Here is a 17,996-nt window from a genome sequence, read left to right as displayed (position 1 = left end):
CTTTGCACACCGTCTTCCTTACTTTCCTCTCATTGTTCCTGAGATTTCGGGGAGTGACATGGAAGCTATTCAGAGAGGAGCTGCAAGGCAAGATAGTTTCTGGGGGGAAGGGAACTATGCTTTTGAACTGTTAATGTGAGACTGTGCTTTGCCCACCACCTACCTGTAGCTACAGTATGATACAGCAGCTAGTCATTAATGGTGCTTATGCTCAGCACTGAGGTGCTCTTTTTAATTGCATGAATTTATTTACGTTTTTCTGTTTGCCTGTGCTTAAAATTACGGCATCCTTAGGTTCACAAAATGACCTGTCAGATTTTGGCAACGCTGAGTAAAGGGAAGGCAGCCACTGCTACTAATGGTTTATCCATCTACCAACTGTGCAGCCCAGCTGCCCTTCTTCAGAAAGGCCAGCTTGCTCTATGATTTTTGTGAAGACCAGCTCTCAGGCTTTCTTGCTTTCCATTTGGCTCCATGTCTTTCCTTGGGTTGCTGACTGTTTGACCCCTTTGGAGAGAGTAACTTCATGTAAGGATTTCACTTTTAAAGGTAGGAATTTGAATCTTTGTGCCTATCTTCGCTATTCCTTGTCTAAGTGCTACCCAGGTTGTTACAAGAAAACACTGTTTTCTTTCATGCCTTGCTGTTTGACTGCTTGTTAACCAGTCATTATCTGCAAGGACAATGCTTTGAGAGGAGGATGGAGGAGCTGCTATTCAGTGACTGTATTAGGCAGTGCACTAAGTGGAGTTGGCAGGGCTTGTATCTCATACTGATATGCCTGCTATAGTTCCTTGCTCATTAAGCTCTTTGTTAGTTCCTTCTCTTCTGCCTCCCCCTACTCTCTTTTTCCCTCCCCACAGAATGTCTCTGCGTCTGACCTTGCTGCTGGGTTAAATTCATGTTCTGAAATGTGCTGGAGGAGGATGAAATCTGGCCTGTGATGAGCTGTTGGCTCATGAATGCACTTGAGTAGCACAAGGAAGGTGGTTGTAGCTGCGCACGTCTTTGCCTAGGCTACAGCTCATGATGCACTATAAATAGATACTCCCTTGAACCTTCAGAGTCACTTTTTCTTGGGTACCAGACTGATGGATGAAGAGGTATCAGCAATATTGGTAATTGATGAAATCATTGTAAAGATCAGAGCCATTACAGAGAACATTTTAAAAATCAGATGATGCCTTATACATTTCCTGAGGACTAAACCGCTATTGCTTGTGTTTTGGCACACAGCAAGCTAAATTCTCATTTGCATCTCAAGAGCAAAGCTAGTTCTGCTTAGTTAATATTTAGCAAGACGTAAGCTTAGAAATGGAAATTTTTATAGATATTCTTTTTCCTTTCGCCACAGACTAGTAAATGATGATCCTTTGGTTAACAGTGTGTTTGATTTCCATTTTCTTAGTTTCTTAGGAAAAAAGATTCACTTGGAGCATTGAGGGTTTTTCTGGTCATTAAGAAACTTCTTGATCCTTGAGCTGACATGTAACTGCCACTCTCCTGGTCAAAGCACATTAAACAGAATTTGGGTCTTTGAAAATATTCTTTTATTAGCCAGTCATGTTCATGTTGATAGTACAGATGCTTCTGTAGTTTGGCCAGATGCTGCTGATGTAGAAAGTAAGAGCATGGCCTTGGAGCATAGACTTGAGACTTTTCACAAGGCCTCTTTTCTTAAGGGTCTTTGGTTTTTCATCTTAAAGTAACAAATATAAGTTAGGTGGTTGGCCTTCGTTGTAAGCAACAATGTAGATGTAGCTCTTGCTACCTAAAACCTCTCAAATGTGGCTATATGAAAGAGTAGAAACAGTTCTCAAATACCTTCTCTACCCTTCCCCTTCACTCCCCAAATTCAGCTCATAAAAGATGAGGAAGGGTGATAGTCTCTGTTTAAGTGATGTCATATGTTTCTGGTTAGCTAAAATTGCAGTGGATTTTTTTCCATATTGTTTAGGATATAGCCTTTCTATAAGCTATTCAATTCAAGAATCCCAAAGATACAAAGAAAAGGTATCTTTTGATAGAAGTGCTTAACCAAAAGAGAGCCAAAGAAACCTATTGAAGGTTGCCTTGCTGCTAACTCCAAAAATCTTGGATCTTACTTCACTGCTGGAATTGTCAGACAGCCTCCCATGTGGCTTTTCAGCTTTGATGATTTGAAAGAAATTACTAAAAAAATACAAATGCTCTTTCAATAAAAACATTCTCTATTGTTTTAAACCATTTGAAATAATGTATTAACTCCGTTCACCTTAGCAACTTCCTGTTATATTTCCTCTAACCCCACTGCCGTCCTTCACCGTGAAAGAACCATTTCAGGCACAGTAAGATGCTGCAGTGTTTCAGGAGTGGAGCAGCCGTTTGCCTGAAGGCACAGTTGAGCTCTGGTTGCAAGGCCCCTGTTCAGCCTGGTGTTGCCACTTGGGTATATATAGACGCATCTGTTGTTGTACCTCCTTTCACACACCTGGACCTTGCTGAATTTTTCTTCCAGCAGGATGAAGTGTCACCTGTAGCACAGAGCTAGGCAGGAGCAGGGTACTGGAGTAGTTATTGCTCTGTGGGGCGCCTGTTTTCTGGTGCTTTGTGATGGAGTCACGTGGTGCAGTAAAAGCATTCAGTTGTGTTTGAAAGCTGGGAACCTTGTTTTATTCTTTGCAACACTCTAAAGAAGGTGATGGTTTCAATAACCTTGTTTCAAAAGTGCTCATTTGTAAAAAATGTTGTTGGATTGCTGGAAAATAGGAAGGAAGGAAGGTCTGCAGACTAAGCCTGCTTACACACATCATGATGAGCCCAGGCATGAAGTGAAAGGAAAACTCTAATGCTCCCTTAGGGCAATAACAAACTTACTATAGACTCAGCAAGCCAGGCCCAGGGGCTTGTGGAGAAGAGTACACATTGTTCTTAGAATATGGCTGATGCTAGAATATTTCACTGCAGGTATGAAGCCATTTTTAATGCAAAATATTCCTCAAAGGAATTTGGTTTTGTAGCTTACTGTTTGAAAAGCTGCTTTCAGTCAATGTGATGCCTTCTTCCAAACAAAAGGCTGTGAAGTTAGGTATTGTATGAAGATAGTATAGTCTTGCTTTTTCATACCCCTTATATGAGCTGAGATTATGCAGAGACCCTCCTTTTTGGAACTGAAAAAACCCAAATGGAGTAGTTTACCTCTCTCTGCTTTAGTGTGTTTTAGCTTTTCAGCCTTTCTGTGGTGCTTAGTGACCACTCCATATTGTGTGCTTCATTTCAGAATAAGTAAATCATTTTTATACTGAAAATTCAAATAGAATATATTTGTGTAAAGGCCAAAGAGTCTTCCTTGGGCGAGGGGTGGGGAATGTGGGAGAGCACAGAATACAAACCTCCAGTGTGTCCCACTGATAGATTTAGTTTGTATTTCTGTAAGGAGTGGGGCGGTAAAAGATAAGGTGTTACTTCTGAGGTGGAAGCAGTCATGGCATTGATTCAGCCTGCAGACATTATATTGGTTGGTGGACTACTCTGTTTTGGATTGTGGAAGGAAGTGGAACTCTCCCATAAAAATAGAGACTCAAATATCTCCTCTTTATTTGTATTCTTAGCATTTGCAGAGTCCAAGGTGATTCTTCATATAAGCAGTTTGATCTAAAATAAACTCTCTGTCTTCCCCCTTTTCAATAAATTAAATGTCACTGCCGGTAGTTTAACCTCTGAGCTGGCCCTTGTTGAATGAATGTGATTCCCGTTGTGATGCAAATAGCAGCAGTGAAGGAAAGGAAATGTATGAAATCCTGGAAAATGCAGTGGAGGGGAAGAGAATTTTCACCCCTTCCATGGAGCAGCCTTTATGTTGTCAGCAAACCAAGCTGAGTTACAATCGTTCTGCTAATTGAGAACTGATGGAGAAGTTTTGACTGTCTGTCTCAGATCTGGTTCTCTGGAGTGTTTGCAGTAGAGCAGCAAGTGGTGGCAAGCCCACCCTTTCCACTGTTGTGAAGTTTGTGTTTTACCCAGGTAACACCAGGGTATCAGTTCATTCTGATACATTCACAAAGTGCTCTTGAGGCTGATGCTCAGCAACTTTGAGTAACATGATTCCCATTTTGGGGATGGAGCTCCGGACAGGTGTGACTGCATCAAGGCAAAAGTTGGAGTAAGGGACTGAAGTCAGCCTTTCTCTTAAATTCTCTAGCTTTTAGGATGATGTCTAGCTTCCTTCCAGAGAGTGCATGAAGAACTCTTACTGTCTCAAAGATATTCTTTGAACCAATTTCTGCTGCTTGTGGACCAGTGCACAAAGAGGAAGTTTAAGATTTTAATATCCCACTGTCTCATCTCCTGTGGTAATGGTGCTTGTCCTTTTTCCCCTTCTAACTCTGCAATAACAGAAAGAAGGAAGCCAAACAGGGCACTGAAGTTTCTCTGGCAGTTCCTAATGTTGGTCTCCTGAACACAGAGTTCTTGCCTGTAGCTCATACGTGGAGTCTTCCTCTCTGAATGCTTTGGGAAATTGGCATTTGGGTGAGGGGACAAAATTGGGTCCTTAGTCTACGTGTGCAGGAGTGAGTTAGAAAACAATCACCCTGTCTTAACTCTGGAGGAGCTGAGTGAGAGTAGCACAAAACTTGATAACCCCTACACACACCCTTTGGCACTGCATGGGTAGAGTTCGCTGGCACTGCTACCCAGGGACAGGCCGACTGAGCACAGAGACACCAGGGCTTGAAACCAAGAGCCACGTCCCTGGGTTTCCTGAAGCTGAAATGGCCTTTGTCAAAGGCCGAAATGACAAATGGCATTTGTCAAACTCTCACCTTGTATGGCTGAGGAAGAGAAGGATGTTCAGGTCTGCTCTCCTGGGTGGGGTGATACTGGTGACTTTGCACACTTGACCGTGCCCCTCTCAGCTGAGAGGGAAGTCAGGCAGTAAAGCCAGTGCCTGGCAAGCAGAGAGGAGACTGGGTTGCATCCAGTGGCAGGCAGCTGCCTCATGATGCTGCCTGGTTGTGTCAACTAAATTGGTTGGAAAAATCCAGGCAGGCAGTGAGGAATATGGGCAAAAATAAACATGGAACCACTGGTGCAGGATTCTTGCTATAGGTACCAAAATGTCAGCAGGTGCTTTGAATGTGCTTTCTGTTAACACTTGCAATCACAAATGTTCTTAGCACTTCACGGGAGAGTGGGGACAAAGTCAAAGCATTTCAAATTACTACAGAAGCATTAACCCAGATTCATAATGAAGACTGAATTTTGCAGGCTTCATTTCTTTGTTGTATAAGAAAACAGCATGTCTTCCAAAAAACTGTAATCTTTATATTTCAGCTACCAAATTAATTATGTGAGATGTCTCCTTATAATTAAGGAGACCAAATCATTACAGTTAAAATTAATTTCTGTATTTAACTTCTAAAATTAATGTCTAAAGTTTTTTAATAAGTTTATCATTATATATATTTTAGTAACATAATTATAGCTCTTCAAAGTTGCTGTCTAGCTAAAAATTATTTAATTCTTGTGTTTTGTCTGCAGTGGAGAAGGTAGGAAACTTCAGAGTTGAGATATTCAGACTGCCTTTGCTCTTTCATTTGCAGCACTGTTGAATAGAAAAAGAAGGAAAATGTCTTGTCTGGAAGTATGGTGTTAATCTAATCTGAGGCTACGAGAAAGCATTAATTATTTAGTTATAGTGTTGCTGCAAAGTCGAGTTTGAATTACTTGAATGCTGAATGCAGTTGTTTCTCTCCCATCACGTCTGTGCATGGTGTAGTGTTAAGTGATCTGAAAACTATGTAGTATCTGTTACCTCACCGGGGTCAGTTAGCACATTTGAATCTGGGATTTCAACATTGATGATGAAATTTCAGCATTTATAATGTTTCTTGGGAGTATTCTTTAATGCAGGTGGTCTATACTGTCAGCTAGTTAATACCACTTGTGTCCCTGTGTGGGACACAGTTCACAACTGAAAGGACAGAAAGCACTGTAAGAATGTAGTTCAGGCAACTTTACTGCCTTAATGTAGCTCTTGCCTTCCATTGCTCCAGTATGCTTTGCTCTGGACAAAGGAAAGGGATGAATGCAGTGAGTACTGCAAGTGTGTTAGATTTTCACAACCAAACCAGTAGTGCCTTTAGTCAGGATATGGATGGAATAATGTTGCAGTGTGTCTGGAATATTGCGTGGCATGGTGAATTTCAGAGGTCCAGACTGTATGAGCCCTCCTCCATCAGTATTAAATAAATACATAAGCTGTAACCATGCTGGTCTGTTTCTGGTGGAATTAGTCTTTGAAGATGAGTTGTTAAGCCTTTTAGACCATGCTTTTTTTGGTCATTTAGAGAACCTACGTCTTTTAAATGTAGGCAAGCTAGACCTTAGGAAAATTCTGTCTTTAGGCATTATGTTTCTGCCTCCTTAAGCAATGTGAGCTGTCATTTTCTTGTACTCCCCTCTGACTTGCTGTGTGCTCCTCCATTTATCTCTTCCTCCTACTCTCAGCTCTGCATTTTGTTTCATGCTGCCTCCTATTCCTGGAACAGTCTCCCAGTCTCTGCTGCCAAATCCTCCCTCCCATTCTCTGCTCTTGTGAACCCATTTCTTCCAGCAGTCATTCCCAAGTTGTTACTTGACTAGTTGTCTCTCTTCTGTAGCCTTCCTTTCTTGTATCTGCTGTTCTGGGTTGTGTTTCTTAATGTGAGATAGTACATAGGTAAGATAAAGGAGTGTATTTGCCACTATTTTGTTGAGCACTGTTTGCATTAGATCTTCATATAATGATTAGTAATAAATTCCCCTTCTCGTTTTGAGTGCAGAATTTTTCATGTAGGTCACTATTTTCTGTATGCTATTAAAGAGCAGCCACATTTTATCTTAATGTAATTGCTAGGTTGTGGAAAATTGGTGTCTGTATTACAGCAAGTGCCATCAGCTAGCCTGTCTGTATAGGCAAAGTTCAGCTGTGTTGATCAACCTGCATGAAATGAAAGTAGAAAACACAGGGCTCTGGGCAAATCTGGTGGTGCTCAGCAGTATTCCTGTCACTGCACAGCTTCACTGCGGTGGTAATTATGCTGCCATGGCTGTTATTCCCTAGCATGGACAAGCTCACAGAGGCAGGCACAAGGTGGATCTGCTTACTGTTTCTAAACCATTTTTGTATCTCTTTCTTTGTGGAACAAGTCTTTCCACAAAAACAAGCAAAAGACCCACCATATTAGTAGAAATACGTGTTGGTAAGTGATTATGTTGTTGTATGCAAGTGGTGGATTGAGTTCCTGTGTACTTTGTAATGCATTTCACAGGCTGAATACCCTGTACCAGGATAGACCAAGAGAAGTGTGCTCTCTGTCCTACTGAACACCTCACCATACAGGCTGATGCACATTTCTACTTGGAGAGAATTTTGCTTTTCTGGAAATTCTCTTCTTTCTATTCCAACAGAGATAAGGCAATTGGATCACTGATTTTTAGAAAATTTATTGGCATCTTCTGTTTTCAGTTCACTTACTTGAACTAAGCTGAAGATTTATTAAGAAAGCAAAAGAATCCCTGGAAACATTAATGTTGCATTAGACTTAAGTTTCATAATGAAATGTTCTGAATGCTTCTGTTTTCTTAAGCCCTGCTTCTGATAATATCTGTCTTTGTCTCTAACTGCTACACGTGAAACAGAAATAGTTTCATAATTGTTTTAGCCTGTAAATACTTACAAAAGCTTGCAAAATGGCACAGACTAACTCCATGAATTTTGACTCAAAGGTTAAGCATGTTTTTTCATTATCAGAAACTAAATGTGAAAATACTAAATTTCTTCATGGAAAAAATTTTCTTGCTTCAACACATGAACAGTTTCCATGTTAATAATAAAAAATTAATCCAATTTTCAGTAATTGATTGCATTTCATTGGGCATTTTACTACTCCCACCTGTAAATTTTGGGGAAGAGTCTCCAAGATAGCTAAGTTAATCTCCAAAATCCGTAATTGGGCATCTTGCAGTTTTCAATACCCAGATCAGATTTATCTTCAGCTGCAGTCCCAAATAGAGATCTGTATTTTGCTCAAAACTCTTGAGCTTTCCTGATAAAACTTCAGTTTTGTCAGAAGGTAGATTTGATTGCAAATATGGCAGCTTTTTTTCCTGAGTTGTCCTGGATACTGTTAATTAGGATGTTAATGAGGTCCTGGACTTAATTCTGCATGAATGAGTATTTTAAAGATGCACTGCTTGATAGCATAAAAAATTCTACTTGTAAACAGTTGACTAATTAAAAATGTAAGAATATAGCACCCACTTCAGTAATTAAGTCTAGAAAATGGGAAAAAGACTAAAAACTAGTGGCACGTAATTATAGTGCAGTTTAAAATTAATATATTTGAGATGTATGTCTTTTCAAAAGAGTTTTGTTTCTCTGAGTTGATTATATAAAAACAAGGTGAAAGCAGAAGGTACAGGGTTGAAATTATCGTTGTTTAAAAATGCTAGTGAGCATGTCATAGTGTAAGCTGTGTTGTGGAAATAAGTGTATTGCCTGCGATTTTGTAACAATTGCAAACACGGATGGTTTGGGAGAAAACAAAATAATTCCACCCGCATTAAGACAGGGAAGTCTTAACAATAGTCACAACTTTTTATCACCCTCTTTCTCTAGCGGTCTCTGTCCTCCTGTCACTCACACATCCTCATCTGTGGAAAAGCCCTGGTGTGTGAAGCTGCTTCAGGGTCCATCAAGGCCGTAAGGATCGAACTAGGCTGGAGTTGCCTCACCCCACTGTGTAGGGGGCCTCCATCCACCCTCTGCTGGCACAGGCAGCGTCCTCAGCAGCAACACCCAAACAGCACAACTGCAGAGGCAGGCATTCATAGGTACCAGGTTCAGCCTGGAGTCCAGTCACCCGGTGAGTGCACAGTGATGAGAGTCAGGTCAGCAAGGCAGATCATACTTGTAGCACAGTTCAGGTCTGGCCTGAGCTCAGGTGCAGCTCACAGCTCAGGAGGTGGAGGCTGCTCAGAGTATTCAGAGGCTGTTGGTGGATGCAGTGCCCCCATTGAGATCTATTTCTGCCATAATGCTTGTGAAAAAGCCGAGAATGACTTTTTTCATTGCACAGATGGCCATGAAGGCTTGGAGAGGGCAGTAGAGCACTTTGGATTTGCTCCTGTCTTGTAAAAACCAGGCCTCCAAACTGTTGTCTCACCCAGCCTGTATAATCTGTATAGACCTCAATTCATGCCTCTTCCACTTGTTCTACTCTTCTTCCCATTGCTTGTTTTTACTCTTTTTGCCTGGCCAGATTTATAGCTTGCTTATATCACTTTTACACCTCTCTCTCTCCTTTTCTTTCATCTTGTTCTTTGGTTTTTGTTTTGTTTTGTTGTTTTTTTTTTTTTTGCATGAGTTTGCATTGTGTTAAAAGCTGTCTTGCAATAGCCAAGCCAGCAAAAATGTTAATATTTTGTTTTCTGAGTCCAGGAGACTTACTTATTTCAATCACACCAAGGTAATAGACAACTGGATAATTAGATACTGCAAAGGCTGGGAGATACACCATGAACTTTACACTGGGTGGAGGTCTTGTGAGTAGAACATCTCAGCTGAAGGCAGGTAGGAGGGAGCTGCTGTACACAGCTGGGGAACATGTTCTTTTAGAAGCCCAGCAGATTCTGACCCTGAATTTTGGTGCAAATGCACCAGAACAGGTGAGTGCAGGAGCTCAAGAGCTTTCCTGAGGTGTTAAGATTTGGTAGAGCATACTTACAGCTTTCTTCTGGTGTCAGTTCGGACAAACTTTCGGTGTAATGGTATTAAACCTGTTCCCTACTGTCGTGTGTTCCTAGATAAATTTGATTGTAAAAGATTATCTCCTATGTGTTATGTGACGGGAGGAAGCAACTGAATATAAAGGATCAGCCTCTTGCTAATTAAGGTGAAATTTTCTAGCTCATGGGAAGAATGGTTAGGCTGCTTTCATAACAATTACAGATAAACTTTCAGAATATGCATTCTATATTAAGACACTTCAACGCTGACGCTGATTTTTTTTTTGGTTTTGCCACAGTTTGACTGTATTTCCCACTTGATTAAGTTACTTAAGAGATATCACCAGAGAAGACTTTTTGCTTTCTGTAGCAGAATAGTTGATCTGAATTGTGATAAGCAGGAAGTGTGAGAGAATGGATATGAGATTCTTGTCCATATCTAATGTGGAAGGAACTGCATCTATTTCCTGTTCCCACAGCTGAGCTGGAGATTTTCTGCCATGATAGAGCATACATGTTGATTTCTGATGAAAGGAGGGAGCTGAAGATGGTGTATTCCCTCCCTTTGGGGTGACTGAAGTATTCACTTTCCATCTGGAGGGGGACTGTAGAGCAGATTGGACTGCCTTTGTGTTGCAAGGCTCTGGCCTGTGCTGCCTGTGGCTCTCTGTCCCACAGCTCCGTGTGTCTAGGCGCAGAGAGGAGCTGCTGTCTCATTATCCCCTGGTGTGGGAAAAGGGTTAGGGTCAGAGCGGGCATGGACCTATGTGTCAGGAAAGGCACAAAATAGGAGAGGCAAGGCCAGAATGAAACTGCTGATCTTGTGGTGGCCTGATACATAGATTTTAAAGGCTCAGTAACATGTGAAATGAAGGAATGGATACATGCCTTCGGTTATCTCTGAGGAAAGTGCCTCCTTTCTCTCCTATGAGCAGTTACATTACAGAGACCTGTGCACTCCCAGAGCAGTTACATCCCCTCAGCTGGTGGAAAGCTCTGACTTGTGTGAGCACTTCCACTGCTACAGTACCTGTAGTCTTTCCTTTTCATTTCAGCAGAGGTGTGCAGCTGCCAAGCTACATACTATTTTTACAAGTAGCATCAGTGACTGTTGAAGGTTGAAATTTTGTTTGGCTTTTTAACAGTTCTTCAGGTCCCTTATTTGCACATCTGCTCTTTAGGCAGGCTGAAAAAACAAGATGACGAACTGTTTTCCCTTCCCAAATTTGTCCTATGCTGAGGCAGTGAAACTTGTTGGGGCTTGTGGCACTGACATTTAACTTGAGGGAATACCTGAGCGTAAAAGTTTGAAACCCCCTTGCTTTGGAAAGTGAGTCGTCGGGTCAGTTGTAATGACCCCAAGCACTGAGTATAGTATGATGGGGAGAAGGCAGGGAGCTGAAAACCAGATTTCCTGGAAGCTCTTATGAGGAGCACCTTTTTGTTTTCAGGGGAAAAGATTGGTTTATGTTGCTAACAGGTAATGCTGGGCCATGCCTCTGTCACTGGCATGGGAAGGACTAAACCTATTGTTTATTTTTTTGTAAAATAAAAGAGCAAGAGAACAAAGATCTGCTGCAAACAAGGGTATCCATCATATATCCGAACACCAAGAACGTTGCAGGATCCCTTTGCAGCCCTCTGCGAAGCTGGCCTGGAGCCGGCCTTGCCAAGATCTCTACCTTTATGTTGTCTTCAGACTTCATTGCGCTGGCACAAGTGTAAGTTCAAGGCTGTAGTTGGGTTTCCACCAGGCTGGGATGAGAGAAGTGCATGCAGAACTGTTTAGCATGGACAACAGTTTGTTCTCTTGCAGAGGTGTGAAGTTACATACCTGTCTAGGGATGATAAAAGAAATAAAATAATTATTACTTCATCACACAGGTCTTCTCCTCTTATATTGGACTGCCACATTTCAAGCCTACTGGCCAGCTGGCAGCTTTCTGGCTCAGCACAGGTCTGTTCTGAGAGGCTTTTCCCTGCATGGGGACTTGCCCAAGCAGAGCATGGAGCTGGTTGAAGGCTGCAGTCCTGCCTGTCAGAGCAGCATGGGCACCATTAGTGTTTCTTGCCTCTTTGATCTGAATTTTGTATTCCTTAGGCAGTCTCTCATGGCAGGATTCGACTGGCAGCAGATGTTAGCTGAAACACATGGCCAGAGCCCAGAAATGAGCATGGCAATTTCATTGCAATGTGGCTGTATATTTTTTTTTACCCAATATGTGAAATACAACCAGCATTCATTCTCCTGAGCTTTCTACTAATTCTTTTGCTGTGTGGCTTGCTGTGTTTTGTTGACACTACTTGACGGGTTCCCCATCTTTGTGAGAGAGGGGCTGTACCTGGAGGCCTGGCATACAGATACCACCACAGACAAAGGGAGGGCCTGTGGTGTTTCAGAACTGAGCAGACTAATGAGGAATTTTGTGTCATGATGACACCATTAAAGTGGAATGGGTTGGAAAATCAATCAGATTCCTTCTCTGATTACTGTGTAACTCAATTACTGCAGTCCCCCTGGGGCCCAAGGCAACAACCATCTCACAGGAAGTGCAGAAGAAAGGCCTCTGAAATAGAGCTGTTGTGGACAAAGGCAAGATCTTGCTGCTGTGGATTCCAGATGGAGAGATTATATTATGAATAATGAAAAGGGCTGGGGTAATGTACTGGTGACACTGGGGTTTGGGTGGTAAGAACCTTCTGTAGCTCAGCTAAGAATGCATTGACAGTTCCTGATAAAGGTGTCAGATGATACCCATTATCTTCAATGTGCCTTGGCATGAATGCACCAGAAGCCCAAATACTTAAATTCTGGTCATTGGTTTTGGCTAAGTGCTGGTCCTGAGCGTTTGCAGTGAACTCCCACAATCATTTCCAAGCACTGGAAATATCTGGAGATCAGATGTTAAAACCACACGGTTCTGGTTGTTATCTTGCTTTCATATCACATCGGTTGCCATGTGTCTTAGCAGCTGATAATTCACAAAGCAGTTTATGTTTCACATTAACACTGTATATCACTAGGAAACAGAACATCTAAGTTTGATGAAGCCTTTGTCTCAATGCTGGTGATCTCTGGGGTAGCTGACCTTACAGCTGATGCTCTCTAATCTAGAGATGCTTTTCTGGCAGGACGGGTGCCTGCTGAGCCTGCGTCCTTGGACCTCTGAGCACTTCACTCTTGCTGTGCATTCTGACTGCCACCTCCCCCAATTCACACTTAGGTAGTCCAGGCAGGAGTTCAGAGTGGACCTCAATTTATCTAGAAACCTGGGATTTTTTGTGGTGTTAGATTCCCAGGAGTTTGATGTCAAAAGAGGACACAGGAATTTTCTTTTCCTTTAAAAGGGTATAATTTTCACCATGATTCTTTTTTTTCTTTTCTTTCTCCAGTATAGATATTTTTGAGCTTTTTGAGTATGACTGGTTTCTGACAGCTCTCTTGCCTTTTAATATAAATTTGGTTGTTTGTTGCTTTTTTTTCCCTCTTTTCGTTTGAACCTAAACCAGCTGATGCAGTCCCCAAAGAAAGAAATGCATCCCGTGCCAGCTGGCATGCCCTCTGGCTGTGAAGCCTTGTTAAAGAGATCGGAGCTGACAGATTCTTGAGCAGCAATCTGATACAGGCCTTTTTTTTTTAATTTGTTTTTTCGAGCTCATCCATGTAACAAATGGGGGCTTGTTTGGGAGCTTCGCTAGAGGCTTGAATGGAATCATTGTTATCAAAACACTGCTGTGATTCAGAAGTGCCCAGCAAAGGGGGTTCCTCTCCCTGGTGCCCCTCAGCTGGGCACTGCAGGTGTGGCAGCCTAACTTAAACTCTGATTTCATTCTTACTCTACAGAATAATCCAGTTGTCCTGTAATTTTCATCTTTAAACTGATAACTGGGAAACTGAAGCTACAGTTCTTCACAAAACAGAATCGGTTCAAAAGTAAAAATTAAGTTGGAGAGATGAATGAGTGCAACCAGGGAAGAGAAGTGTTCTCCATGGTGATGCTTTGGGATAAAGAGTTGTAAAAGTAGAACCTTGCCAGGCTTTTGCATAAGTCAACATCTTCTTGATTTTCTTACCATTACCCTGGTGTTTAGATTACAAATTCTACCCCAGAAACACATGCTTGGAAATTCAGACAAGTAACATTTGGGCTCCTGAGTTTCTCTTTACATTATTTCCTCCTGCAAAAACAACTTTGTGTGTAATGCATGTTAAGATAGTGAATCTTTAAATCCTGAATAGTTGTATGTTTCTATTTTATTCAGTGGGATTGAAAAGCAAAAGGAAGTGAGTTATTTGGGAAGACAATAACTTGGAATTCTCAGTTTTCTCCATCAAAATTGACTATTACTGGAACCTGAGAGAAGTGTTGAGCATGAATTTGTTCCACAGGAGTACAGTGAAGATTACTTCTCATGTATGGAACATTGTGATATGCATGGAGCTCTGTATTACTCTGTCTTACAAGGAATTCACCTCATAAAAAGGATACAGCATTTTTAATATGTTTCTATTTTACCTCTCTCTGCCCTGCTGATTTCTGCCTCTGCTGGCTTCTGCCTCTTTGCAACTTTGGAGCTGCAATGCCAAGCAGGAAGGTGGTAACATTGGGGTCTTCCTTGCAGAGTCATTGAGATGGGAAGGGCTTGGTGTGGAGGTGGAAAGGCTGTTTTCCTGTCATAGGTTAGCAAGCATAGTCCCGGAAGGGACGTCCTTGCTAAGGGGTGCTTACAGTTTCCTCTGGGAACTGATAGAACCTATCAGCTGGCCAGTTTGAATATGGACAATTCTCTAAGCCACTTAAAGTTGTGATCACCTCTGTGATCCACATTTAAGAATAGGCAAACTCCCCTCCAAGCTCTCTCTCATTTCCGGCACTGGGACAGGTGGCTGCGGGCCCCGAGCAGGGCCCAGTGGGCCCGGCCAGGCCCTGCTTGGGCCAGGCCGGGCCGGGCCACGGCCATCCTGGAGCCGATGGACCTGTTCCAGCCGTGGAACCCCCCCCCACTGCCTTGCCGTGGGCAGCCGGAGCGGCTCGGCTCTCCCCCCTCTCCACTGCGATAAGAAACATTCAACATTCCAGCTGCAAAGCTGCAAGGCCGAGGTGAGAGTAACCCTTTTATTGCTGTGAAGAGCTGAAAACCTGAGGGAAGAGAGAGAGGAGATGCTTAAAGCTGAAATTCTGTTGTGAAGCTATGATATATCAGAGTATCCTGTTGTAATTTCATGAAGATATGGGGGGTGGAGTGTTCAACTCGTGAGCAAAAGCACCTGCGCTGAGATAGGCAGATGCTGACGCAGCTGTAATTTCATGAGAAGTTTGGACAGGGAGAGATGAACCAGATGAGGACTTTTGCTCCAAACGGGAAAGGAGAAAACCTCAGTCCGTAGAGATGAACCAGATGAGGACTTTTGCTCCAAATGGGAAAGGAGAAACCTCAGTTCCTAGAGATGCTCCCAGAGATAGTCCTAAAGATGAAGATGATGAAGACCCTTTGCTCCCAGGGAAGGAGAAGGGCCTCTGTTTTTGTTTCTGAACGGCTCAACCTTAAAATTGTACCCCAAAAATCTTCAAGAGTGGACCCTCGAAAGCAGTTGCGGGAAAAGCTGCAAGTCGGGGGAAAGGACTCACAAGCAGGCAGGGAGACTCCTCTTCCTAAATGGACTGAACAATATTTGGAAGTGGGCGGCTGTCTCGTTGTGATAATGTTTTCATAGCATGAGCAAGAAGAGACTTCTCTTTCTAAATGGACTGAACAAGGTTATTGTGGAAGTGGTAAACAGACTGAACATCTTAAGGGTTGTCTTTTCACATTGTCAGTGGGAGAAGGGAGGAAGGTGGGGGGAGGAGGAGAGTTCTGAAGGTGGTATAATTTTTTTTCTTCTTTTAGGTCTGTTAATAAACTTCTTTATATTCTTTCAAGTTTGGTGCCTGTTTTGCATTTCTCCTAATTCTTATCTCACAGCAGATAAACAGTAATGAGTATTTTGGACCAAACCACTGCATTTCCTCATTGCTTTTGAAAGATGGCACATGAGTTTGGGTACTATGCTGATACTCTGGAATTCCTGGTGTATTACAGGGACTGAACTTGACTCGAGCTGGAATTAGAAGTCATGTTCTGTGCTCTGTCCAGGGAATCATATATTCAACATCAGTTGTCACTTCAGTAGCAAGAAAAAGAAAAAACTATACAAGTTCTGTTTTTTACATCTTCACATAGTATTTTTTCACCTTCTCTCCCCTGTCCTTTTTCCAGTAAAAAGTTAACAGTATGTAGAGACAAAACTGAAAGATGATTGGTTGTGATGAAGAAAACACAGCTTATTGTTGCTGACTGAGCTGGATTTCCAAAGCCAACTCTGTCATTACAGAGGGCCATTTGGGAATGGAGACCCAATCCATTTGGAATCTTGGGAACAGGGATAGTTTTACCAAAAATTCCGATTCGTCTGCTGTGTTGCAGTGCAACCTTCAGTAAGTTTTGTTGTGTCTCAGTTTCTCCAGTAGAAAATTGTGTGATATACTTTACATTGACAGTCTACAGCTACTCTGAAGCCCTCACCGGGGTAAGGTTTCATTGTGTGCTACACTAAGCAGTCCCTGCTCTGCTGAGCTTATAGCAGAGGAGCTGTTTGAGATAATGATCATTGTAGGGCTTGTGTAAAGAGTACTCTGACTTTTCCATCTGCTGTCATAAAGTTAGCAGTTACTATATCTCTTCATATAAAATCTGTTTGTGGTTTTTGTCTCTGCTTCAAGCTGCACCAACAGTTTGGAAAACAGCCTGGTGGGAGTCTTTTAAGTGGGACTTTTGGCCTCATCTATAAACTGGTATTTTCCCTGACTCAGGAGGATTTTTTTCTGTCTAGTAATACAAATTACAAATAAGCATCTGTCTCACAAGTAAATTCTGGTGGAGCAAAATAAGCATCTGTCTCACAAGTAGTTCCTTTTCTGGTGGAGCTAGTTGTTAGAAACCCCTGGCTTTACTATGTAAGAACTTTATGTATGCCTTAAACTCACAAACTAGTCTTCTCATATTCTTTGTTTTATCAGAATGGTAGTAACAGAAATTGGAGGAATGGAGAAAGGATGAAGACCTGTTTGGGTAATATTATTTGCTGTTGTTTTCTTGTGCCTCCTGGTGTTGCAAACTGTGGCAGTTGAGCAGGTGGTTAGAGGGTCTGTATGTGGTGGAGCACATCTGCAGGAATTGGGGGGGTGACTGAAAAAAGTTTTTAAAGAAAAAAAGCTATTTAGTTTTTACAGAGAGCTCATAGTCAGCGTGACTGACTTGGTGAGCAACATCTGGCACTGAGGGTGTTCTTGCATTGTTCGGGGGGGGGGGGGGGGGGGGGGGCAGCAGGTGTGCCCCAAGGATGTGCTTGTATGCCAAGAAAGGCACCGGGGTATTGCTGTGGGTAAGTCACACTGCCAGTAAGGGAGAAAAGACTCCACTGTGATTTTTACTTTATTTTTAAAGCAAGGTGCAATTTAGTTAGTTTCCCTGGTGTTTGTTTTAGATTATTTGGTATTTGTTGGCTTTGTTGGGCATTTTTTCCTGGAAAAATAACAACATATGGTGAAATAGTCTGCTGCCATGAACACAAAGCAGGAGGTGAGAGAGCTTCGTAAAAAGAAGCTTTCGTGTATTTGAGACCAACCCAAATTTATGTCATGCTGTTGGTGATTTAAAACTGGCTTCGTGTTCTTCAGTGGCATATGAGAGAAGGCGATGAAGGTTTCGGGAGATGTTTAATCTCCACCTGCCACTGAATCAGTTGGCAACAATTAAGTGTGCAGTGCGTGGGCAGCCCGTGATGCCTTTTCCTGGTCTTAAAATCAAGAGTCATACACAGTTAGAAGGGGAAAAGGGATTTTACCTTGGTATTTATTTTAAGGATCCTTAGGTGCACACGTCCAGGTCATATGCATCGAGATGCACCCTACCGAGTATATCCCCCAAAGATCGGCTATAACATTATAGGTCTTACTAATTAGCATATCTATCAAAGATTCCCCAGTGAGAGGCTCGACTGAGCCCCCCTCCCCAAGGAACTTTCCCCTGGATGGTTCTATCTTGGTTTACAGAACGTGTTTTGGCGAGGACCTTGGGGTCTGGGGCACACTAATCCCTAGCTACGAAGCTTCTAAAATGTTTCACCTCTTAGCTTGACAAACAAGTCCCAAGAATGTAGGCAAAAGCACTAAGAATACAGAAGTTGTAAAAAGGTATAACGGGTA

The 17,996-nt window shown here is 42.3% G+C and overlaps 1 protein-coding gene across 3 annotated transcripts in view; it reads left to right on the top strand.

Moving 5' to 3' along the window:
* Nucleotides 1-17,996, top strand: part of NDST2 (N-deacetylase and N-sulfotransferase 2) — a 136,459-nt gene that overhangs the window by 92,037 nt on the left and 26,426 nt on the right. The window lies entirely within an intron of this gene.

This window comes from Corvus hawaiiensis, chromosome 8, assembly GCF_020740725.1.
Source record: "Corvus hawaiiensis isolate bCorHaw1 chromosome 8, bCorHaw1.pri.cur, whole genome shotgun sequence".
NCBI lineage: Eukaryota > Metazoa > Chordata > Aves > Passeriformes > Corvidae > Corvus > Corvus hawaiiensis.
Note: the sequence above shows the minus strand (reverse complement) of the source record. Positions and strands in the feature narration are given on the sequence as shown.